Raw genomic sequence first — 25,023 nt, 5'->3', positions numbered from 1 at the left:
CAGAAAAGGGCTGTGGACCTCTGCCTAAACACCTCTAGTGAGAGAGCTCTCGCCAACATCAAGGCTGCCCAGTCTGTGGGTTTTAAAAGCCACTTCCTCAGATTCAACCAGAGCCTATCACCCAGCTCTGCCAAACACCTCGAAGAGCGAGTTTATTCCCTTGTCCACACGTCAAACACCTCTGGCATTTAGGGCTGCTGGCTAGCATGCACCCCCCACACTCACTGCAAACTTCTCTCTCTTTTTTTTCTTTTTATTTAGAGACAGGATCTCACTCTGTCACCCAGGCTGGAGTGCAGTGGCACAATCATAGCTCACTGCAGTCTCAAACTCCTGGGCTCAAGGGATCGTCCTACCTCAGGCTCCCAAGTAGCTGGGACAACAGGTGCACTCCCTTTCCAGCTGAAACAGTTCTAGTTCATCCAACCCCATTTCACATCAGCTTGACAAGAAGAAAATAAGAAAAAGAAAAACATTTGTTCAAGATTTAGTTAACAACCTACGAAGCCACAACTCCAAATTACTATGAACCAAGCACTGATGGAGTTATGGTAGGGCGGAGAGGATAAGAGAACAGGCTTTTGGGCCGGGCGCGGTGGCTCAAGCCTGTAATCCCAGCACTTTGGGAGGCCGAGTCGGGCGGATCACGAGGTCAGGAAATCGAGACCAGCCTGGCTAACACGGTGAAACCCCGTCTCTACTAAAAAAATACAAAAAACTAGCTGGGCGAGGTAGCAGGCGCCTGTAGTCCCAGTTACTCAGGAGACTGAGGCAGGAGAGTGGCGTAAACCTGGGAGGCGGAGCTTGCGGTGAGCTGAGATCCGGCCACTGCACTCCAGCCTGGGCCACAGAGCCAGACTCCCTCTCAAAAAAAAAAAAAAAAAAAAAAAAGAGAACAGGCTTTTGTATCCTGGCAGCTGGATTTAAGCTTTAGTTCACAAATGGTCTGAACTTGACCAAGGATGATGATATGGAACCTTAGGATCCTCAGCTGTAAACCAATGTTAATAACCCCACTGCAGGTTGAAGTGAAGATTAGATAAGACAGTCTAAGATGAGTGTTATTAAAAGTTGCTCCAGGGAGGACACTGCAGTGTCTATCAAACTGCCTCCATACGTAGCCCTAATTGCAGTGAAAACAAACCCTCAAGGGCTAGGTTTGGACCAAATCGCAGCCCAAATCCCAAGCAAAATGTTTTCCAGGTTTCTTGTTTTAGATTTAAAAGGTATATAATTTTTGGATTCTACTTCAAAATATATCTGTGATTGTTTTAGTATAAAAAGTGTTTTTAATCTGAAATATTTGTGTAAAAATGACACTCAAAGAAAATCTCCTCCTCTTGCTTTTGTTTGTTTGCTTGCTTGTTTATCACCCAGGCTGGAGTGCAGTGGTGTGATCATAACTCACTGTGGCCTTGAACTCCTGGGCTTAAGCGACTCTCCCTCTCCAGCCTCCCAAGTAGATGGGACTACAGGTGGGCGTTACCATGCCCAGCTAATTTTTAAACTTTTTGTAGAGATGGGGTCTTGCTATGTTGTCCAGGCCTCCCCACTGCTTGTTTATTCTGGAACTTCAGGTACTCCCTGGCACACTGCCTACCATCCCCAGTGCCTGCCACTCATCTTGATCTCCTTCGGAGAAAAGCAGGCTTAGTCTACAATCAGATAATAAGTGAGCTCAGGAAAACAAAAGAGTGGCTGGACATAAACAAAGAAACATGCCAGTGGACATGAGCCTAGGGATGACCAGGAGACTCACCCTTTAAACACTAAGGCCTGGAGTGGTACACGGCTTGACTGTGCGGGTTACCCTCTAAATTGCTTGCAGAGAAAAATGATCCCTAACCAAATGCAAGAACATCCAGGAGGGAAATTCAAAGAAGCCCTTGATCCAGTAGCTGTGTGCCTGTGCCTGTGCCTGTCTACGTGTGAGTGGGGGCAGGGGTGTACTTGCGTCTATATCCTCAATCAACAGAAATCTGACATGAGCTGAATGAGGATGGCCTTGGCCTGATAGGGCTCTGGGGAGTCAGCAGTTCTTGGGTCACTGGGGTTATCCATTTTCTTATTCCTGTCCACTTCCTCTCCTACTTGCTCTTCCATCTGTGTCTGAGAATTCCCTGGCAACGAAAAACCTAGGGTTTGGATGCTGGGCATGGTGGCTCATGCCTGTAATCCCAGCACTTTGGGAGGCTGAGGCAGGTGGATCACCTGAGGTCAGGAATTCAAGACCAGCCTGACCAACATGGCAAAACCCTGTCTGTACTAAAAATACAAAAAAATAGCCGGGCACAGTGTCGGGTGCCTGTAGTCCCAGCTACTCGCGAAGCTGAGGCAGGAGAATGGTGTGAACCCGGAAGGCAGAACTTGCAGTGAGCCGAGATCGAGCCACTGCACTCCAGCCTGGGCGACAGAGCAAGACTCCATCTCAAAAAAAAAAAAAAAAAAAAAAAAAAAAAAAATCTGGGGTTTGATTATCAATAGTTACCAGTTACCTCCTGAGTAGCTGGGACTATAGGCACGTGGTGGCATGCACGTGTAGTCTCAGCTACTCAGGAGGTTGAGGTGGGTGAAACACCTGAGCCTGGGAGACAGCGTGAGCTGTATCCAGGCACTGCACTCCAGCCTGGGCTTCAGAAGTGACACTGCGTCTCAAAACAAAACAAAAAATTAAAGGGCAAACAGTAGGGAATGGAAAGGGGTGGTGGGGTGTCATGGACTGGTGGGCAGGAGAATGGATAACTTGGAGAGGGCCACCCTATCTATCCTTCCCACTGTCAGCAGGAGAGAGCAGATGCCGAGTTCCATGAAAAGCACGAGTTATGCAGGACCCACTCTGCTCTATCAGCTCAGAAGACTTGCATTGACCCGGGGGGCACTTCTGCCGGCAAATTGTTGAGAAGCAATCCTCTTTGGCCCCAAAGTCTCCAGCTGGTCAAAGTCATGACAAACTGGTGAGACTGCGCCACCAGCCAACTCAAGTCATGGACCCTATAATGATCAGACTCCGATGTGCCGGGCACTGTGCCGAGGGCATTAGACACACAAGAAGGTAAGACAATGGTAAGGATCTAGGAGAAAGGAGTAAGTTTCTTAAATGGAGTAAAGAAAGAATCAAAAAGTAAACTGTAAGAGGTGTTAGGCGCAGTTAGCTACGGTCAAGATTATCTCGGTCCTTTCTTTTTGATGCCCGAGTCCAGCACACGGACTGAATAAATAGCTGCCGTGGTCTCTGATCCGCGTCCTGAGCTGTATAAGCGGCCCTGGATGTCCGGATGGTGCCAGTGGTTAGGCGCCGCACTCGCCTCCCTCTCGCCCACCCAGAGCGAGTCCCGGGCCCGCTGGCCCCTTCCACCCTGTGGCCGCCCGGGCTTGCCCGCAAGCCGGCGCCGAGCACCCACTCTAGGGCGCAGCGCGGAGCCGGGCATACCCGCGAGACCCTCCCGGGCCATGTTCCCCGTTCCCCGAGCCCAGGACCCCCGGCCCAGAGCCCCTTTACCCCTCATACCGAGGCCGGGCTGCGCTCCTCCTCTGCGGCTGCGGAGGTCACACCCTGCTGAGAGCCAGACGGCGGGTCTTATCCGGGACGGATCCGCCCCGCTTTGGGGTGGAGACTGAGCCCGAGTTCCTGGTTTTTCCTCTGCCCACGAGACCGGAAAATCCCTCTCTAGGCGAAGCGCACCTGGGGCCACGGGCCGGGACAGCAGCGCCAGGCGCTCGCTGAGGGGCGGGTCTCGACCCTCGGCGGGTCCGCCCTCCACACGTGCCCGCGCCCCAGGCCGGCCGGATCCCCCGGCCTCGCCCCCTGCCCGGATTGGATAGTGCCGCCAGTACCGCCAGCCCCGCTCCTGGTCCCGCAGGGTGGGAGCAGTTGGATTCTCGGGGTCCCCGTGTCCTGGGCGCTCCACACCCTCGGAGGGCCGAGCCCGGGCCACCTCGCCAGTTCCTCCCTGCGCCTGCCGCGCCCATCTCCGCGCGGAGCCGCAGTCCCGCCTCGAATCCACGCTTCCCCCAACCCCGGAAAACCGTTTCTCTCCCAACGGCAGGCTAGTGCTGAGCCCGTGGCCGGAAAAGTAGAAAGTGAAATCTGAAGGGTACTTTTCATTTCTCTCTTTTACAGGAAAACACATTCCCAAAAGTTTCCAGCACTTCCCTCTTCCCTGTGCGCCCAGCAGGCCGGGAAAGCTTTGGAGTAGGAGTTAGGAGCAGCTCCGGATCTTTCTCTATACTCCTGTGAGTGACTGAGGTTTAGACACTGTCCGTAGCTCCCAGGTTCGACTTGGCGCGGCGCTCATCCCTTGTAATAGTGTTGTGTTTTTATATCTGCTTCCCCTGCTGGACACAGCCTCTTGAAGCCACCAACTAGGGCTAGGTCGTCTTAGCACCCATGCCCAGCACCGATTCCACCACGTAGTGAATGCTTGCAGAATGAATCCGTTGAGTCTATAGGCACATTCAATTTTTTTAAAAAACAGAGAATAGCCCGTTTGGGGAGTGTTTTCTATCCGACACATCAAAATCTAAGTGGTTAATGGCACCCTTAAAGCTGGAGAGGTAACATTAAATTATTTCATTAAGATGTAATTTTAAAAGGTGGTTTAATATGGTTTAGAGCATGGGTTTTAGGATCAGACTGATTTGGATACTAAAACTGGTTCTGCCTCTTTTGTCTGCATGTGATAACTTAAAAAATTAAGGCTGGGAACGGTGGCTCACGCCTGTAATCCCAGCACTTTGGGAGGCCAGGGCAAGTGGATCGCTTGAGCCCAGGAGTTCGAGACCAGCCTGGCCAACGTGGTGAAATCCCATATCAAAACACACACACACACACACACACACACACACACACAAATTAGCTGGGTGTGGTGGCATGCGCCTGTAGTCCCAGCTATTCAGTAGGATGAGGTGGAAGAAACCCCCAAGCCCGAGAGGTGGAGGCTGCAGTGAGCTGAGACTGCGCCACCGCACACCGGCCTGGGCAACAGAGCGAGACACTGTCACGGAAAAAAAAAGAAAAAATAAGTAAAATAACTAGCCGGGCGCGTAGCCACGCCTGTAGTCCCAGCTACTGGCCAGGCTGAAGCAGGAGGATCACTCTAAGCCCAGGAGGTCAATGTTGCAGTGAGCTATGACTGCACCACTGCACTCCAGCCTGGGCGACAGAGTGAGACCTTGTCTCAAAACAAAAACAAAAACAAAACAAAACAAAAAATTAAAGGGCAAACAGTAGGAAGAAATGAAATACAGATAATTCATTTCCTCAGCAAGATTAGAGAGACACTGCATCCCTTACAAGCAACAGTTAGTCTGGGTGAGGTGGCTCAGACTATAATCCCAACACTTTGGGAGGCCCAGGTGGTTGCTTGAGGCCGGGAGTTTGGGAGACTAGCCTAGGCTACATGGTGAAAACTTGTCTCTAAAAAAAAAAGAAAGAAAAAATTAGGCTACACGAAAAAAATAAAGGTTAGGAATGAAGCAGACGCTGTTGGCACCCCGCTCAAATAATCTTTACTAGGTGGGTGCGTCCAGCGCCAGCTCACTGCCCCCTCACTGCCCGCTTCTGCCGATATTTGCGCTCAGACCAGACTGGGGAAGCCACAGCCAGAGGCTAACTTTTTTAGGGTATAAAAGATGTGACTTCCTTGCTGCATTGGATAATACTTTTTAAATATTGGGAGATTATTTGCCATTTTTTGTGCTATTCACAATGTAACAGCTACAAATATGATACAATTAAAAATGTTAATAGTAAAAAAATAAATAAATAAATAAATTAGATGATGGAGTATAATCCAGTGCAGAGATTCAGAAGATGCTCAGAGGACATTGAATAATAGCTTTTCAATTACATTAGGGAAATCCCCAGGGTTGAGAAACCTTGAACTTGGCTGAGTTTGGATTTTGAACATTTATTTGACCATATTTATTATAAACAAATCAAGATAATGCAAATGAATTATTCCCTTGTGAAGTTTTGTTGTTTAAACAAAAAGGAAATATTTCTTTATAAATAAATGACCTGTCACCACTTAAAAAAAAAAAAAAAAAAGGCCAGGAATAAATCTGCGGTACCCTTCATATGCCAGAGCTCCCATGGGATCAGACTGAGGCTAAACTTCATCAAAAATTTGCCCAGTTTCTCCCTCTGGCCTATCCTATTTCCCTCACTTACCTAGAGGCTTCCCTCGAGAATACGCTCACTACAGCACTTGCACTAGAATCCCAGGATCAGGCTCTGTTTCTAGGAAACCTGATCTAAGAGTATTAAAAAAATTAATATAATTGTAGAAATTCAACTCCAAGAAGCCTTTAAATTAAAGACAGGGCTGGGTGCTGTGGCTCATGCCTGTAAACCAGCACGTTGGAACGCCGCAGTGGGAGGATGGTTTGAGGTCAGGAGTTTGAGACCAGTCTGGGCAACATAATGAGACTCTCTCCCCCACCCACCATGTCTTCTAAAAAAAAGAAAACTAGCCAAGCCTAGTGACACACACCTCTAGTCCCAGCTACTGGGGAGGCTGAGGCAGGAAGATCACTTGAGCCCAGGGTTTGAAGCTGCAGTGAGCTATGCCCCTGCACTCCAGCCTGGGTGACAGAGTGAAACTCTGTCCCCCGCGCCCCACCCCGCAAAAAAAACCCACACTTTTTTAAATTTAAAAAAAAAATTTAAATCTCACAAGGACAAGGGAATAAAAGAGGAAAAATAATAAGAGTTTGGAACCTGGAAAGCACGCGGACAGGCGACAACTGACTTAACAGACCTGAGAAAGCCGACTTCCAAACCAGGAGTAGGGAAAACCAAGAAACAACATGACAGTGGGATTTCTCGGGATAGGAGAGTTTGCTGCATTGGATGCGTTTGAAAGTGGGTGTGTAGGTGAGACTAAACCCAGGACGATTTCTTGTAAGTCTGTACAAGAAGCAGTGAGCCTCCCCAACACTGCACAGTGGCCACTGCTCCTCTTCAGCCAGGGCGGATGACTGGACGCATGTCCTCTGAAGAATCATGCAGGGCTCTCTGGAATGGGGACACCAGATGTAGTCGAGGTGTTCTGGTTGTCTAAGGTTGCCTAAAAACCACCCCAACACTTGAAGATGACTTAAAACAATGACCATTATATCTCATGATTTTCTGGTTCTGAATTTGAACTGAGCAATTCTTCTGTTCCACCTGGCATCAAGAAAGGTCACTTGGTGCTATCCAGCTGGCAGATGGGCCAGTCTGGAGAACTCACATATTGGGTACCATGATAAGAAGAGCTGGAAGGTTGGTCTCGACTGGCACTGTCAACTAGAGCATCTACACATGCCCTCTTCACATGGCAGGCTCAGGGTCAGATTTCCTTCATGGAGGCTCAGGGTTTCCAGAAAGGATACTCCAAGACATCCAGGCAGAAGTTACAAGGCTTCTTATTATGCAGGCTTGGAAGCTGATGAATGTTATTTCTGTTGCATTCTATAAGTCATGCCTGTCACTAGGGCCAGCCTAGATTCGAGGGAAGGGGATTAGGCTCCATCTCTGAGTGGGGAGGGGTGGGAGGGTGCAAAGGATTTGCAGCCATCTTTCATCAAGGCCAAGAGATGAACACAAGACTAGGGCTACTGTACTGAAATTGAAGAGCCACATGAAACTTAAGATGATGTCTACTGAGCTGCTTGGTATTCTTCCCACTTGGCTCCTAGAACTCTGGCAGCCAGGACCAAACTCACTAGGATGGGGAGTTTGGAATACTCTTCTCTGGGGAATCTAAGAGAAAAGACCTGAAAAAATGTAATAATTTGCGCAATGAAACTGGAGGAACCTGTTAGTCAACTCACCCTTGTCAAGCCCCACCCACTTACACATGCACTCAGGGCTTCCAGGCAGCTTTGCAGATCTCACTCTTAGGGTTGTGAGATAAAATACAGGACACTTAGTTAAATTTGATTTTCAGTGAAACACCAAGTAATGTTTTACTAAAATATAAAATACTCATGTACTATAAGTATGTCCAAAATATTACATGAGACATACTTACACTAAAAATTATTCATTGTTTATCTAAAATTCAAATTTAACCAGATGTCCTGTCTTTTTTTTCTTTCTTTTTGTTGCTAAATCTGGCACACTTAAGTAAGAGCAGGCAGCTGAAAGTCATCACAATGTAAGGGAAGGATCTGACATTAAAGACAGAGCCCAAAACATGCTAACAGGAAAAATGAGACAAGGAAGAAAAAGAGTATATGGGGAGAAGAAAACTGAGAAATCTATTATTGATCTTCTCTGAGAAAGATCAAACAGAACAGAAAAGCTGGGCACGATGACATGAGCCTGTAGCCCCTGCTACTTGGTAGGCTGAGGCAGGAAGACCACTTGAGCCCAGGAGTTTGCGGCTATAGCGTGCTATGACCACACCTGTGAACAGACACTGCACTCTAGCCTGGGTGACATAGCGAGACACTATCTCAATAAGTAAACAAATAAATACTCTAAAAAAGGAACACTCATAGAACCAAATACAGCTCTTTTAAATTAAAAATACAATAGCAAAAATGAAAAACTCAGTAGACTGTTAAGAAGATAAAGTTAGAAAATATCCTAGAATGCACAGACAAAAGGCAAAGAGAAGGGGAAGAAATAAGAAAAAATAAGATTAGAAAGCCAGCCCTGGACATCTGGGAAACGGGGTAAGAAATGAATTATTCAATTATATATTTTGAGAAATAAAGAGCATGCATTTCCACATTGAAAGTGCTCACTGAGCACAGTGCAATGGACAAACCAGAACCACACCAAGGCACATTGTGATAAAACTTCAGAAGACTGAGGACATAGAGAAGATCTTACAAGTACCCAGGAGGAAATAAGGTTTCACATAAAGGATCCAGAATCAGAATGGCATCTGATTTCCCACTAGCAACGCATAAAACTGAAAGACAGTGGAATAATGTCTTTAAAATGCTGAGAATAGACCGGGTGCAGTGGCTCACATCTGTAATCCCAGCACTCTGAGAGGCCAAAGTGAGTGGATCACTTGAGGACAGGAGTTCAAGACCACCCTGGCCAACATGGTGAAACCTCATCTCTACTAAAAAATACAAAAATTAGCCGGGCATTGTGGTGGGTGCCTGTAATCCCAGATACTCAGGAGGCTGAAGCATGAGAATCACTTGAACCTGGAAAGTGGAGGTTTCAGTGAGTCAAGATGGCACCACTGCACTCCAGCCTAAGTGATGGAGCGAGACTCTGTATCTAAATAAATTAAATAAATAAATAAATAAAATGCTGAGAGAAAATTATTTCTAACATAGATTCTCATACCCACACAAATTAGCAGTCAAATGTGGGGGTAAATATATTTCAGACACGTACAATTTCAAAATATTTATCTCCCATGTATCTTTTCTTAAGACGTTTTCAGATGGTGAAAGCTTTTCCACCTAAACAAGGACATAAACCCATAAACTTTTTTCTAAAAAAAAGGGAATAGCAGAATGAACAACTGAGAATTGAAAGATGGGGAAGGGTAATTAGTTAATACTATAGTTATGAACTTCTAATTTTTCTTAACTCTAGAGTACAGCTAGAGTTACTTACTATATGCACTTACTATGTGCCAGTCAGTATTCTAGGTGGTTTAAATATACGATATTAATGAGTTAATCCTCACACGGCTCTATGAGTTAGATACTCTCATAGAGTAGGTGTCAAGAAGTATTACTATTAATGGTATACAATCATTTATTCAACAAGTTGCATTAAACTTCCTACTGCAGATTGTATTTTTCAGAATTGCTGCAACAATATGTTCAGTCCCATGTGCTCTTCCAAAACCCTGCCCCCAACCTCAATCAAGAGGTGGCATCTAAGTCCTTTCACCTTGAACCCAGGTAGGCTTCATAGATGGATTTCTGTGACTGCACATCTAAAGTAATGCTATGGGACTTTCAAAACTGGGTCTTAAAAGGAGACCTGGTCATCTAGCTCTAGGCATCAGTTAGCTCTCTTGCTCAGAACATGTGCCTTCGGAGTGTATAAGTACAGCAGCCCTGAAACCACCATGTTGCAGAGATCATGTAAATAGACTCCGTGAAAATAAAGAGTGAGTCAAGGAACTTTGACTGTTTCATTCCCCAGCAGTTTGAATTTTCCCAGTCCCAGTGCCACGCATGTGAATAAGGAAGCCTTCAAGGCCATTCCAGTACAATCTGTGTCTCATGGTAGCCAGGTGACACATTCTAAGTGGGAACCAACTAGCTGAGCCCAATCACCAGAATCATGAGAGACAATAATAAATGACTGTGGTTGTTTCACACCCCTGAATTTTGAGTGTTATTTTTTGGAGCGATAGACAAGAAGAACACTTCCAGGGAAAATTGGGTTTTAGCCTAGACTTCTGAATCTCCTCTCTAAATACTCACTGAAATGGCCCAACACATGTAAATAGGGGATTTTTTTTTCCCAGAGTGGCAAGTCTTCCCTCTGATACTGCAGTTGAGTCCAAAGCTCATACTGCTTATTGCACAACAGCCAATAAGTTGAGAGACAAGGTGTTGAGGCAAGGAAGATGACTTTGTTTCAGGGAGCCAGTAAACAAGATGATAGTGGACTAGTGTCCTAAAGCACCCTAAGTTGATAGATTTTTAGGCTCTTTTATGTTGGGGGAAAGGGGAACAGGGAAGGAGTTAAAGTCCAGAGGTGACTGGTGACCACAGACATCTGGGCATCAACAGGGGTCCAAGGAGGTTGCAAATCTTCTTTGTTCATAGTTAACTGCTTGTCAGATCCACCCTTTTCCTATAAGTCTTTAAGATAGCATTGTTACTTGTGTACATACTTCCTTACCTCCTCAGAAGTCTGTTTCAAAAGACAGATAGTCATTGGTTCTACAGTTAAACTATAAAATAAATTATTTCCATGATTAGCTTGGCCTACATGTAGGAATAAACAAAAGCAGTTAGCTTGTGAGGTTAGAAGCAAGATGAAGTCAGCTATGTTAGATTTTTCTCACTGTTACAATTCCGCAGTATCAAAGGTTCCTTCCATAATCTTGTGGAGTTGGGGACAACAGAATGTTTTCTCTCATTTGGCTACTTTCCACTGGGCAGGGTTGACAAGGGGTGACTGTGGAATGAAACTATTTGACCTGGCTAAGGAAATATTCCTTAATGCTCCTTTTAGGAGCAATGATTATAGGCATCTCCTTTCTTGTTTCTGCAGTTTTTGAGCTAGGAGGGGCCCTCTAGTAGTGTCAACTTGAGTATAGTGTACCCACAGTTTTATTCCAACAAACTTCACTGATGAGTGGGTATTCAGCAACATCTCAAACAGTCCCATTCACTTATTCCTTCCAGGTTTTTAGGAGGACCTGATCTCCCAGTTGAAAAGGATTTAGGGCTATGTCTGTGGGATGAGTTAATATTTCACTGGGCTCAATTTCAGCCCACTTTGGGGAGCCACTCTAATCCATGACAGGGCAACCAGCAATGCCTTATCCCAAGTCAAATTAGTTTCTTGACATATTTTAGCAATGTTTCTTTTTAGGTATGGTTCATCTTTTCAGTTTTTCCCATCAATCATGATCTCCAAGGTGACAATCTAAAAGTTGCAGGAAGGGGCAAATCACAGTTTCCCTTGGCACTCCTATAACCATTATTGTCTTGTTTGAACCAGGGGTACATGGGTGTTGACTACAGAATATATGGCTCCTGCATCAGTGAGAATGTAAATAAGTTTGTTCCCTACTGTCAATTGTACCTGGACACCTGAGGGGAAATGACAACAGATTGGCTAAACGTATATATTTAGCATGTTACAGGAGGGGCTATAAATATCCATGAAGGACACACATGTATTGAACATGTATTGAACATGCATGTAACATATGATCCATGTTTACCTTGGGGTAGAGGCTTAACATTTAAATTTAACCAAACCAGTCTAGAAATAGGCCAGTCCCATTAAACAGCTGTGTCTCATTTTGGGAGATGGCATTGCAGGTGGGAAAATAATAAACACTCAAAAAAAATGGACAAGGCTAGAATCTAATACCAGGTGTACTATAGTTTTCTTCTGAAATATAATTTTTCTCTTCAGTCCTGTATTTCTATCAAAGACAAGTCAAAGTAGAATAAATTTATTTGCAAAATAAGTTTTAGTTTTGTAATACTTGGCCTGATTATTTGCCTAAAGTGCAGCAAGAATAATTATTTGCTGCACTTTAGGCCCGTTTTAAAAAATTGGCTTTGCTGGGACTTGTTTTTTCACAAGGAATTTCAAATTAGACTTGTTAAAAGCCTCCAGCCCAGCCAAGGATTTAACTGTGCGTGCAGATACCTGTATGAATTGGGTGAATTCCTCTCTTCTCAAGATTCCAAAATAACTTGGGGTTCTTAAGCCTGTCAGAAAGTGACATTTTTTTACTTAGTACAGGTCAGGAACTTTGTAAAGAAATCACACAGCCATGGTATAAGGCCAGTCTTTCCAAGGAGCTTTTTATCAGCTCTGTAAACTCAATATCAATTCTTCAAACCAGTCTGAGCATATCTTTAAAAATGTCATTCTAGTCAAACTCTTGGTAAAATAACCAGTGTCTCCATCTGTGTCCTTTTGTAGAAGAAAACAGACTTAGTCAAACAACTATATTGCCAGAAATTAAGAATACTCACAAACAGTTTCCAAATGCTGAATAAATCAGGTGGAGAGAAAGAAATATGCTGCAAATTTTGGTCACAAGAGTAAACTTTACTCAATTATTAAACACTGTATATAGTTTAAAAGAAAAAAGTTTTCTTGACGTTGAAAAACAAAGCAAAAAGAATCATCAATGTTTCATACAAGAAAGTTAAAAAATCATTTTGGTCCTCTATTAATTCAGTCCCATGTAATTAATTCTTATTTTGCTTGATGCCAAGCTAGAAATCCTCATTAATGCATCAACTTTTCAATTAGAGTCTGGGGATTTTTTTCTCTAGTCCAAATGGCACAATCTCCAAAGTTATCAGAAATCTGCATTCAAGAGTACCTGTCAGAGTCCTTTTCATGAAGTCCCCTAAAGAAGCAAGTTTTGGATTATACCTTTTTTAGAAGAATAAGTGTAAAACAATTAATTGTAAATGACAAAAGTCTTAGAATAGCCATAAAGGCAATTGACATGGAAATTTGGCTATTTCTGTGGTATACAACAATTTTACATAAAAATCATAATTATTACTGATAACATACACTAAGACACTTAAGAATTTTAAGAATCTCATATAATTTTGGAACTCAGATTAATAACACATTTTATATTAATAAATATAACCCAAAGAAAGTTAAACATCATTTTATATTTGACAATGCTTCCTATATAATTTTAACATACTAATTAAGTCTAATATGTCTCTCTTAGACTTTCAGAGGACTTAATAGCTAAAAAATTAGTTGAAGGTTAAAAGGCTAAGTTAAGAATTTCAAATTTAATTTTGGAAAGTTTATTAAATATTGAAGCTTTAAAATACTTGAGATCAGCCTGGGCAACATGGCAAGACTCCATCTCTAAAAAATAAAAATAAAAAATTATCTGGGCATGAGGGTGCATGACTATGATCCCAGCTACTTGGTTGAGGTAAAAGGATTGCTTGAACTGAGAAGGTCAAGGCTGCAGTGAGCCATGTTCATGTCACTGTACTGCAGCCTGGGTGTCAGAGTGAAACCATGTCTAAAAAAATAAATTAATAAAATAAAACTCTTGGGATCACAGGTCACTGTGAAATAGCTGTCATTCATTTAGCCAAAGTGATCATTTAAAGATTTCAAAAAGCAAAGACCTTTACTCTTTGACAGAGAGGAGAATCAGTTCCCAATCATGAGACCTAATAAAGATAGCATGAGGCCAACTAAATCGGTCTCCCTGTCTCTCTCTCCCTTCTTTTTCCTGCAGTTTACTCAAATGGTAAACAAAAATCTTTTATTATCTTACTAGTATTACACAAAATTTTTGCTCAAAAGAGAAAACCAAATTTTACCTTTGTATAGTGCATTATTCATATTAAAGTTACTTTAAATAAACCTTATACACAAATCTATCTAATTTCAATCAGTTTGACCATAAGGTAAGATTTTCATAAATCTTTTATAACCTTTTACAATTTTCCATTAAAAAGCAGATCAGTGCCCTAAGAAAACCTTGTTATTCCTACACAGTGCTCAGACAATGGCCTTGCATCAGTGTGCTTTTGATATTAATGTTTAATTGATAGAGAAACTTTGAACGAATTTTATCCCTCAAAATCAGCCCCTATAACCTCATACACCCACCTCTTCCATGTTAGTGCCTGGGCCTAGAAGGATTAACAAGTTTTAATTTCTGGATATGTGCCTCAGAAGCGCAATTCATTTTGATTGTCACCTTCTGCCTAGTCTGAAGACAAGGCTTTGATTCGTGTCAATGTTTAAGATTTAGCAGGAGTCAGTGACTTTTTCAGACCTGGGAGTCAAAGCTCTGTAACATAACACCACAAAGACTTTAAAAGCAATACAGAAAGTTACATGGATGTAAAAACTTTAATTCTTTTATGTTTCAGTTTCCTAAGGAATCAAAAACTTAGTAATGATAACAAGGAATTGTCTTGGTAAAACATAAAATGTGTTTTACAGGTCAGTTACCAAAAGGTAAAGAAAGACCATCTGCAGTGTGATTGCTTCTCCTTATGGGAAACCCATTTAGATAACCTGGAAATCAAACCTGATGAAAAGGTACTTGACTTAATCAGACACAGGAAGAGTGTGTCCTGGGTCATGAGTAAAATTTCTTGGTTACATGAAACGATTTAGACATATCAAGAAAAGCCAAGGGTATAGAATCAAGTTATACTGGAGGAAAATGTCCCTTTTTTTTTAGATCTTTAAGGTAAGATATTTTAGCATCAGACCACAACCTAGTTAGAAGTGCAGGAAAAAATTTACAGGAGCTGCTAAAAAAGTTTAAGGAGAGAGTTAACATTTCAGGCCTTCTCAAGGGGAGAAAAAGCTAAAAGCAGCAAGATACAACAAAAGTTGAACTTCTGATATATGAACTGATAAGTTTTCAAAAAGAAACAAGTTACAGAGTTAAAAATCATTATCTCTTATAATTTTATTTAGAGAAAATTAATACCTTAAGGAAATCTTGTTCTAAAATAGGAGACAAAATTTAGAAAGATTATTATGTTTCCTTTGATTATAACCAATTTAATCACATACAAAATCCCTTTTATAAATTCTCTTTTCTTTATAACCTTCCTTACCAAAAATACATCTTCATATCCATAACTTGCTTCACAGTTCTCTTTCCTATTTACTGCTTCCTTTCTGCTCCTTTCATAAATAACTTTGAAATAATCTTCAAATTATGTAAAATTATTCTTTTTCTCAATAAGAACACAACTTTAGATCTTTCTTATATTCTCTCATCAAAAAAACACATCTTACCTTGATACACTTTCTATAGAGAATTATATATTAACTAGAATTCTTATTTTTAGTAACCTTAAATTTTAGTAAAAACCTAAGAAGCAAGAAATCTTGAACTATCAGATATTAGTATTTTCTAGGTGAAACTACTCCACAATTTTTAGAAACTTATGCTACCATATCATAACCTTTTCTTAATTGAAAATGACCCAGGTAGCTAATGAGCATCCAAAATAATTTTAAGATTTTAAATTACAAAAAAGTTTACCTGCAAGTATTTATTCTATTCATATTCACTGAATTTATTCATTGTTAGCAGTTTATCTAGATTACTTCTGAAAACTGAGATGTTAGACAGAGCTAGTCATCATTTCATGTTATTTTTTGTTTGTTTGTTTGAGATGGAGTCTCATTCTGCTGCCCAGGCCGGAGTGCAGTGGTGCGATCTCAGTTCACTGCAACCTCCACCTCCCAGGTTCAAGCAATTCTACTGCCTCAGCCTCCTGAGTAGCTGGAACTACAGGCACGTGCCATCACACCCAGCTAATTTTTGTGTTTGTAGTAGAGACAGGGTTTTGCCATGTTGGCCAGGCTGATCTCGAACTCCCGATCTCAGGTGATCTGCCTGCCTTGGCCTCCCAAAGTGCTGGGATTACAGGCGTGAGGCACCGCGCCTGGCTCTGTTATTTTCTTGTTAACCATTTTTTACAGCCTGTGAATATCAGATGTTCATCTAAGTAATAACCTTAAAGTTAAACATATGGGTCTGGGCGCAGTGGTGCACACCTGTGAATTCCAGCACTTTGGGAGGCTGAGGCGGGCAAATTGGTTGAGCTCAGGAGTTTGAGACCAGCCTGGGCAACATGGTGAAAACCCCGTCTTCACACACACACACATACAAAAATTAGCCAGGAGTTGTAGTGAGCACCTGTCGTCCAGCTACTCAGGATGCTAAGGTGGGAGGATTGCCTGAGGCCAGGACGTCAAGAGTTAGCTAAGATCATGCCACTGCACTCCAGCCTGGGCAACAGAGTGAGACTCTGTCTCAAAAACACAATGAAAAAGTTAAATGCATGGGTACTTTTGCCAATAACCCACAAGATACAGCTGTTTTCATTATACCAACAATATTAAATGAGTCTTACTTGTCAAAAAAGTCACATAAAAATCATTCTATTTTTGGCAGAGTTTATAGGTTTATCACCTTTGTGCCAAACCCTAGCACCTTAAAATATCTAGCAAAGCAAATATAAAATAATCAGTATATTCAGACAAAAATGTACGATGACAATTCTGAAGACATTTCTATTTTTATTTTACTGATAACTTTAAGACTAGTTTATTTATTAAAGATTTACTTAAGTCATGTGAACTTGAAAGTATTTGAACTTATTTATTTAATCTATGAGGACTCATTTACTTATAAGCCAATTCAGTACCATGCTAGACCATCAACGGTGAGTTTTATCTCAACACCAGCAGGTTACTAACAACCGATTCAAAGCAGGCAGAAAAGGAAAGAAAGAGATAGAGAGCTTTAGAAGTCCCTACTTAACTCTATAGTTGCAGGTTAACCATTTGAGCTTTGACTTTTTCTTACTGTAATTTGCCCATTAGTTTTTAAATGTGCACAAAAATGGTCGTAATATATAACCAGCTGAACTTCCAGAAAACCTGGTATGCTTTGGAGCTTTTCCATGTTTTAAAATATGTAAGCCAGGGGCCCATGGATTTTTCGGCTCCTTTTATGTTAGGGGAAGGGAGAACAGAGAGGGGTTAAGGTCTAGAGGTGATTGGTGACCACAGACATCTGGGCATCAGCAGGGGTCCAAAGAGGTTGTGAAACTTCTTTGTTCATGGTCAAATGCTTGTCAGGTCCACCGTATTGCTATAAATCGTTAAGACAGCATTGTTTAAATGTTGTGTGCATACTTCCTTATCTCCTCAGGGGTCTGTTTCAAAACAGGTAATCATTAGTTCTACAGTTAAACTATAATCTAAATTCTTTCCATGATTAGCTTAGCCTACATGTAGGAACACACGAAGGCTGTTAGCTTGTGAGGTTAGAAGCACGATGGAGTCAGCTATGTTCAATTTCTCTCACTGTTACAATATTGGCAATGGCAGTCTCCGGAGGATGGCCAGGCCACATCTAGTCTGGCTGAAGTCCCAGCTACTTGGGAGGCTGAGGCAGGAGAATGGCATGAACCCAGGAGACAGAGCTTGCAGTGAGCCGAGTTCGTGCCACTGCACTCCAGCCTGGGTGACAGAGCAAGACTCTATCTCAAAAAAAAAAAAAAAAAAAAGTCACAGATCATGGTCTCCGAGGAAAAGGTGACACCCACAGCTTCCTCCACATCCAACCTAGGCCTCTAAATAATGTAAGGCATAGCAAGGCAACTGATAAGCAACATGCCTTTGATCAGCACTACTTCTTGACTGGGGTCCGCTTTTGGCGCTGTAATAATGGTTTTTTTTTTTTTTTTTCTTTTTTAGAGATGGATTTTTGCTCTTATTGCCCAGGCTGGAGTGCAATGGTGTGATCTCGACTCACTGCAACTTCTGCCTCCTGGGTTCTGGTGATTCTCTTACCTCAGCCTCCCGAGTAGCTGGGATTATAGGCATGTGCCACCACGCCTGGCTAATTTTGTATTTTTAGTAGAGACGGGGTTTCTCCATGTTGGTCAGGCTGGCCTCGAACCCCCAACCTCAGGTGATTCGCCCACCTCGGCCTCCCAAAGTGCTGGGATTACAGGCGTGAGCCACCGCGCCCGGCCGGCACTGTAACAGTCTTTACTCAATGAACTCTACTGCTGTTTGGGAAGAGGCATTGCCCGGTTTATGTCACTTCTAGATATCAGATATTAGATATTCTCAGAACTTCTCGTTTACCTGATCTACAGACACAGTGAACAACACCCCCAAACCCACTCCCATCAAGGGTAAAACCTAATATTCTACAGAACATGTAACTAAGAAATAGCACCAGCATTTGGTATTTCTGTTTTTTCCTGCCCCAAAAGAGTGGCATCTTTTCTTTCCTTTCCCAAAACCTGTTTTGCTTACCATGCACTGCTGCAGCTCAACAAAAAGAGGAACCTTATTTGACCACAGGGAGGTTAATCATTTGCGTTATATCAGTATAAACTTCAGCATAGTTTGACAGTCAAATATGCATTTGCAGACCATTGCTTCTGAGGAAGTGTCCTACCCTACCCTTTACTCTACTCAGATGCCTGACAGCTGACCAGGAGGGCAGTTTTTATTCAATTATTGGCTTTTTAAAAAACATCTGTTCTTTGAGGTTGTGCCCTTCTGCTGCTGAGCTGCAGCTCATATTCAAGCATCATCAAACCAAACCATCATTATGAAAATAAACTCTGATCACAGGGGTCAACATGGTCTCATTTGTTTTCACAAATACTCTAGGTGGATGTGGATCGCCCTGAAGTGACTGCAGTTAAGTTGGCTATTTTCAAAAACAAAGCAGCTGCGAATAGTCCAGCGTGAGAGTCAGCATCATCACTCAGCAATTTCATACAGGTTTTTGTAGTAGAGCTTTCAGCTTGAGCTAAGTTTGTGGCCACTGCTAAGTTGGAGCAAGTCTGGGTAGGTCTGGCAGATGGATGGAAAAAGTCCACCAGAGGTCGGAGAAGCCTCATGCAAGAAGGGAAGGGAGCCAGTTGCGCTGAAGTTAATTAACAAAGACCCGGTCGTTGCGGGAAACTCCACACCCCAAGAATAAAACTAGGACCCAGCCTCCAGGAAATAAATCTCAAACATTGAGTGGGATGGAACCAGGCCCTACGTTGTTACCTTCTGCATCCTGGTAGACACAGGGAGGCCTACTGGTGGCTACAACAGACTCATGAATTTTAATATAAATAGTGACATTGTGGCTTTTGGCTTCTCGGGGCCAGCACTCCTCAGGGCCAGCACTTCAAACCCATCGACCTAAAAGGCAGCTTTGGGGAACTGTTGATGGAGACGTAATTTTGCCTTACCCAGCAGCACTTCCCTGTCATCACTACTGGATGGAGAAAGCGAATATATGACATTAGTAGTGCCTCGTCCCTTTCCTACGTTGGCAGTGGGCCTTGCTAATGGGCCATTATCGAGCAATCCCTAAGCAGCAGAGATGACTGCAGCTGTTAGATCATTTTACCAATCTTCCATTCAGTAAGGAGACAACACACCCAAACAGACAGTTTCTCACAGTGCAGCTGGCAGCATGAGCATTATGTTTACGTAGGTTCTCATTTACCTCCAAGTCGCATAGGGGCCATGCGGAGGCAGGCCCAGGTGGATACTGAGCAGACAGTGGATCTATGTCACAGCTGAAGAACATTGAACCTCAGAAACCCGCATCTTAGAAGGAGACTGCTCACAAATCTGCTTGTCCTTCTGAGTTTTTTTGTTTTGTTTTTTGGTGTTCTTTTTGTTGTTGTTGTTGTTGTTGTTATTGTTGTTGTTGTGAAGATGGAATTTCATTCTTGTTGCCCAGGCTGGAGTGCAATGGTGCAATGTCGTCTCACTGCAACCTCTGCCTCCCGGGTTCAAGCAATTCTCCTGCCTCAACCTTCCAAATAGCTGGGATTATAGGTATGCACCACCACGCCCAGCTAATTTTTGTATTTTTAGTAGAGATGGGGTTTCCTCATGTTGGCCAGGCTGGTCTTGAACTCCTGACCTCAGGTGATCCACCCGCCTTGACCTCCCAGAGTGCTGGGATTACAGGTGTGAATCAACGTGCTCAGCCCTCCTGGGTTTAAAAAACAGATTTTTTTTAAAAAAAATAAAAGTAGAGGTGGGGTCTCACTATGTTGTCCAGGGTGGTCTCAAACTCCTGGCCTCAAGCGATCCTCCCACCTTGGCCTCCCAAAGTGCTGGGATTACAGGTGTGAGCCATCATGCCTGGCCCCTCCCTGGAGAATGTAAGCAAATCTCCAGGGAATAAAGGGCACGGTCTCTAGCTCTGTTACCCTGGAATATCTCAGGAAGAGGCATCTCCAAATCTCTTTGCGGAGAGTCACTATCTTTATCTTTCCAAGACTGTCTGTTATACAAGTATCTGTGAACAAAACTGTCAGTGCCTTTTGCTCAGAAGGTGTCCAGAAACACAAAAGCCATGGGGAATTATCTCCCAACAATTATAACATCTTTTTATAAACTGAACACAGTATGTTTTATTCACACCCCAGTAATCAAAACTAACTTTAATATGATGAAAATGTCACTGTATATCACTTTGTGTGAAATATAAAAATCCATGAACAGCGTATAAAAATAATGACTATGAAGTGATATCATTCCGGAAGTTCTTAACTCTATCCCGGGATTTCTTGAGAATAGCATTGTTGACATTTTGGGCTGGATGTTTCTTTGCTGTGGGGTGGCTGTCCTGGCATTGGAGGATGTTAGGCAGCACTCCTGCTTATCCAGTAGACACCTATAGCACTATCCCTAAGCCGTGCCAAAAATGTCTCCAGACATTGCCAAACACGCCCTGGGAGGCAAAATCACTTCCCATTGAGAACCACTGCTCTCTGCTACTCTCTTCTCATATAGTCATGCTTTAAGAATAAATTGTCAAACATCAAATGCCTAGGAATAAATCAATGGAAGTTGTATAAGACCATTACGCTGAAAATTACAAGACATTATTGAGGGCCATGCACAGTGGCTCACATCTGTAATCCCAGCACTTTGGGAGGCTGAGTCACTTGAGGTGAGAAGATAGAGACCAGCCTGGCCAACTAAAAACGCAAAAATTAGCTCTACATGGTGGCTTGCAACTGTAGTCCCAGTTACTCGGGAAGCTGAGGCACGAGAATCGCTTGAACCTGGGCGGTGGAGGTTGCAGTGAGCTGAGATCATGCCACTGCACTCCAGCCTGGGCGACATAGCAGACTCCATCTCAAAAAAGAAAAATATTATTGAGAAAAATACAGAAGATCTAATGGAGGAAGATACTTATGATTCGATATTGTAAATATGTAATGCTCCCAAATTGATCTATAAGTTCAAATGATCCAGATCATCTCATCAAGGGTTTGAGTTACATATGTAGAAACTGACAAACTGATCCTAAAATTTAGACCAAAATGCAAACGGCCAAAAATAGCAAAGTCTATCTTGAAGAAAAAGATTAATGCCAGAGATGTAAAACTATCAAGACTCAATAATATGACACTTAAAGTCGGTGTGGTATTCATACAAAGATAAACAAAGAGACATGGAATGGAAGACAGAGGGCGGAAACAGACCCTCACCTCTATGGTCATCTGATTTATGACAAAGGTGGCAGTGTAGTGAGGAAAAGACAGACTTTTCTGTAAATGATGCTAGATCAATTGGATATCATATGAAAAAATAATGAATCTTGATACCTATTTAAATAAGAATGAATTACAGATAGATTGGCAATTCAAACATGAAAAGAAAAACAAATTTTTAGAAGAATACATAGGTTAATATCTTCATGACCTTGTGGTAGGTAAAGGTTTGATTTCTTAAACAGGACATAAAAAAGACTAACCATAAAGAAAAATAAATAAATTTATTTATATTAAACTTAAGAATTTCTCCTCATCAAGACATTAAGAGAGTAAACAAGACTTAGAGTAGGATAAGATATTTACAATATATGTATCAAAAAAGGGCTCATAGCAAGATCATATCGAGGAGCAATGAAGTAAAAGCACTATGGAGCAAAAGCATGAGAGGAAGAGGATATTTACATATTGCCTTATTATATATTTATTAACTACAAAAGAAATAATACGGTAACTGTACAGTGGAGACACAAGACAGATACCACCTTAACCAACTGATCCAAGCTAACTTTACCAGTGATAAAGTATATCAACATTATGTTCTTCCTGATATCATGAACTGAGAAGGATACGTTATTTCTTGCAAAGATGCATAACCTGAGGGTTTCCTTTAGACAAATACAAATTGAGTGCGTTTTACAAACTAACTGGCCAGTACTCTTCAAAAACGTTAATGTCATGAAGGACAGACTGAAGAGCTTCAGGTTAATGGAGACTTAAAGAGACATGACAAGTAAATACAATGCATAATGCTGGCTTGATTCCTGGTCCAGAAAAAGATATTAGCAAGCCAACTGATAAAATTTTAATAAGCTCCGAAGATAGATACAAATGTTAATTTCTTGATTTTGAGATTAACTACAGTTATGTAAGGTATCAAGATATCAAGCCAGATGAAGGAAACATAAGATTTTTTGTATGCTTTTTGCTAAGGTCTAAAATTATCTCAAAATGAAAAGCTAAAAATAAAGAAAAAATTAAATTTTTGTAAAGTGCCTGTTCACATATTTTGCAGTAAATTGGTAAAAGACTTAAACAGCACTTTACAAAAGAGAATATCCAAATAGCCAATACAGCACATAAAAAAAAAAAAAGCTCAACTTGGTTAGTCTTCAGGGCAATGCAAATCAAAACCTGGTGAGATACTACTGCACACACCAGAATGTCCAAAATGAGAAAGACTAGTTATACCAAATGTTCTCATATTGGAGCAACTGCTACTCTATACACTGCTGGTGGGGATTTAAACTGATAGAACCACACTGAGAAACAGTTTGGCAGCATCGATTTCGGCTGAACAAATGTGTATCCTATGACCCAGCAATGTGTAACCATGTTCATGAAAAGACATTTGCAAATAATTTTATAGCAGCATTATTTGTAATAACCAATAACTGAAATAATTTACATATCCATCGATAGTGAAACAAGCCTAGGCACAGTGGCTCATGTCTGTAATCCCAGAACTTTTGGAGGCCAAGGTGGGAGGATTGCTTTAGCCCAGGAGTTCAAGGCCAGCCTGGGCAACATAGGGAGAGCCAGTGTCTAAAAAAATTAGCTGTGTGTGGTGGTGCACACCTGTAGTCCCAGCTACTCGGGAAGCTGAGGTGGGAGGATCACTTGAGCCCAGAAGTTCTAGGCTGCGGTGAGCCAGGATTGTGCCACTGTACTCCAGCCTGGGTGACAGAGCAAGACCCTGTATATATATACACACACACACACATATATACATATATATACACATGTATATATATTTGCATGTGTGTGTGTGCAATGAATAGATTGTGGCATAGTCACATAATGGAATACAATACAGCAAGAGAAATATCAAACTACAAGTACACACCACAACATGATGCCTTTCTCAAAATATTGTGTGATGAAAGCCAGGCACACAACAGTACTTCTTGTTTTATTTTATTGATGGAAAATTCAAAAGCAGGTGCAATTCATCTATGGTTTTAAAAGTCAGGATAATGGTCACCCTTGGAGTGACTAGAAGGGTTTCTGGAGTTCTGATAATATTCTGTTTCTTGATCTAAGCACCGATTACATGGTTGTGTTCACTTTTTGCAAATTCATTGAGCTGTATGTTTCTCTGTATGTATGTTATGCTTCCATTAAAAGTTTATATTAAAGAAGTCAATCTTTTAGGATAAATCATTGCATTTTTCTAGCATAGTAATAAAGACACAGCTAGTATAAGCTGACAAATCAGTTAAGCTCCTGAGCTGAAGAATGCTTGGATTGGCCCTGTATTAGTCTGTTTTCACACACTATAAAGACCACCCAAGACTGGGTAATTTATAAAGAAAAGAGGTTTCATTGACTCACAGTTCTGAATGGCTGGGGAGGCCTTAGGAAACTTACAATTATGGCAGAAGGTGAAATGGAAGCAAGGTGTGTCTTACCTGTTGGCAGGAGAGAGTAAGGGAGGATGTGCCACTTTTAAACCATCAGATCATATGAACTCACACCACAGGGGAAACTGCCCCCATGATCCAGTTACCTCCAGGTCCCTCCCTCGACACCTGGGGATTACAATTCGAGACGAGATTTGGGTGGGGACACCCAAGAGCACCCAGAGCAAAACCATATCAGTCTCTTCAGGAAAAATTATTTTCAAAACACACAATTTATCTCACTGAATAGCTTTGATAATTTTCTCAGCTGCATCCTAACAACAGCATAGTGAAAAAAATGTCACAAGAACCAAATCATGAAGCAAGAACTAAACATATTTTACAGAATTCTGTGCATTTATATATGTGAAAGAAAAATTAATAAAATGCCAGGGAAAATGAGCTGGTTCTTAAAATGCCATTGTTTTCCTTAAAAATAAATGATCGCTTGATTTTTCTAGGAAAATACAAAACAGAGGCTGTGAGTGATCAAGAGTCGCATTTAGCCTCTTACTGTGCACATTAGCCTGAAGGCCACACACTCCGTTCACCCACTGTTTGCTCTTCTCTGAGCCTTGAGCCTCTTCAGCTCATAGGAATTGACTTTGAAGGTGGACAAGACCATGTACCAGTGTGATGGAAGTGTTCTGTGTCCTAACTGGGCTGGCGGCTACACTGGTATATATATTTATTAAACTCACTGAATCGTACACTTAAGGCACACGTTTAAATACACTTAAAGGCACACATTTGAAGTGTATGGTATATTTATTTGGGGCACCATTCATATATTTAAATATATATTTATATTTAAATAAATATACAATAAATATATAAATAAATATATCATATTTATATATAAATAAATAAT

At 41.9% G+C, this 25,023-nt stretch overlaps 1 protein-coding gene across 1 annotated transcript in view; it reads right to left on the bottom strand.

The window, feature by feature from the left end:
* Positions 1 to 3,917, bottom strand: part of LOC105465207 (annexin A4) — an 81,086-nt gene extending 77,169 nt beyond the window's left edge. Inside the window, exon 1 of the mRNA XM_011713484.2 lies at positions 3,509 to 3,917. The gene's annotated coding sequence lies outside the window, so the exon portion shown is untranslated. The remainder of the gene's footprint in view (positions 1 to 3,508) is intronic.
* Positions 3,918 to 25,023: the final 21,106 nt, after the last annotated feature.

Source organism: Macaca nemestrina, chromosome 13 (assembly GCF_043159975.1).
Source record: "Macaca nemestrina isolate mMacNem1 chromosome 13, mMacNem.hap1, whole genome shotgun sequence".
Classification (NCBI taxonomy): Eukaryota; Metazoa; Chordata; class Mammalia; order Primates; family Cercopithecidae; genus Macaca; species Macaca nemestrina.
This window is presented reverse-complemented; position numbering and strand designations above follow the sequence as displayed.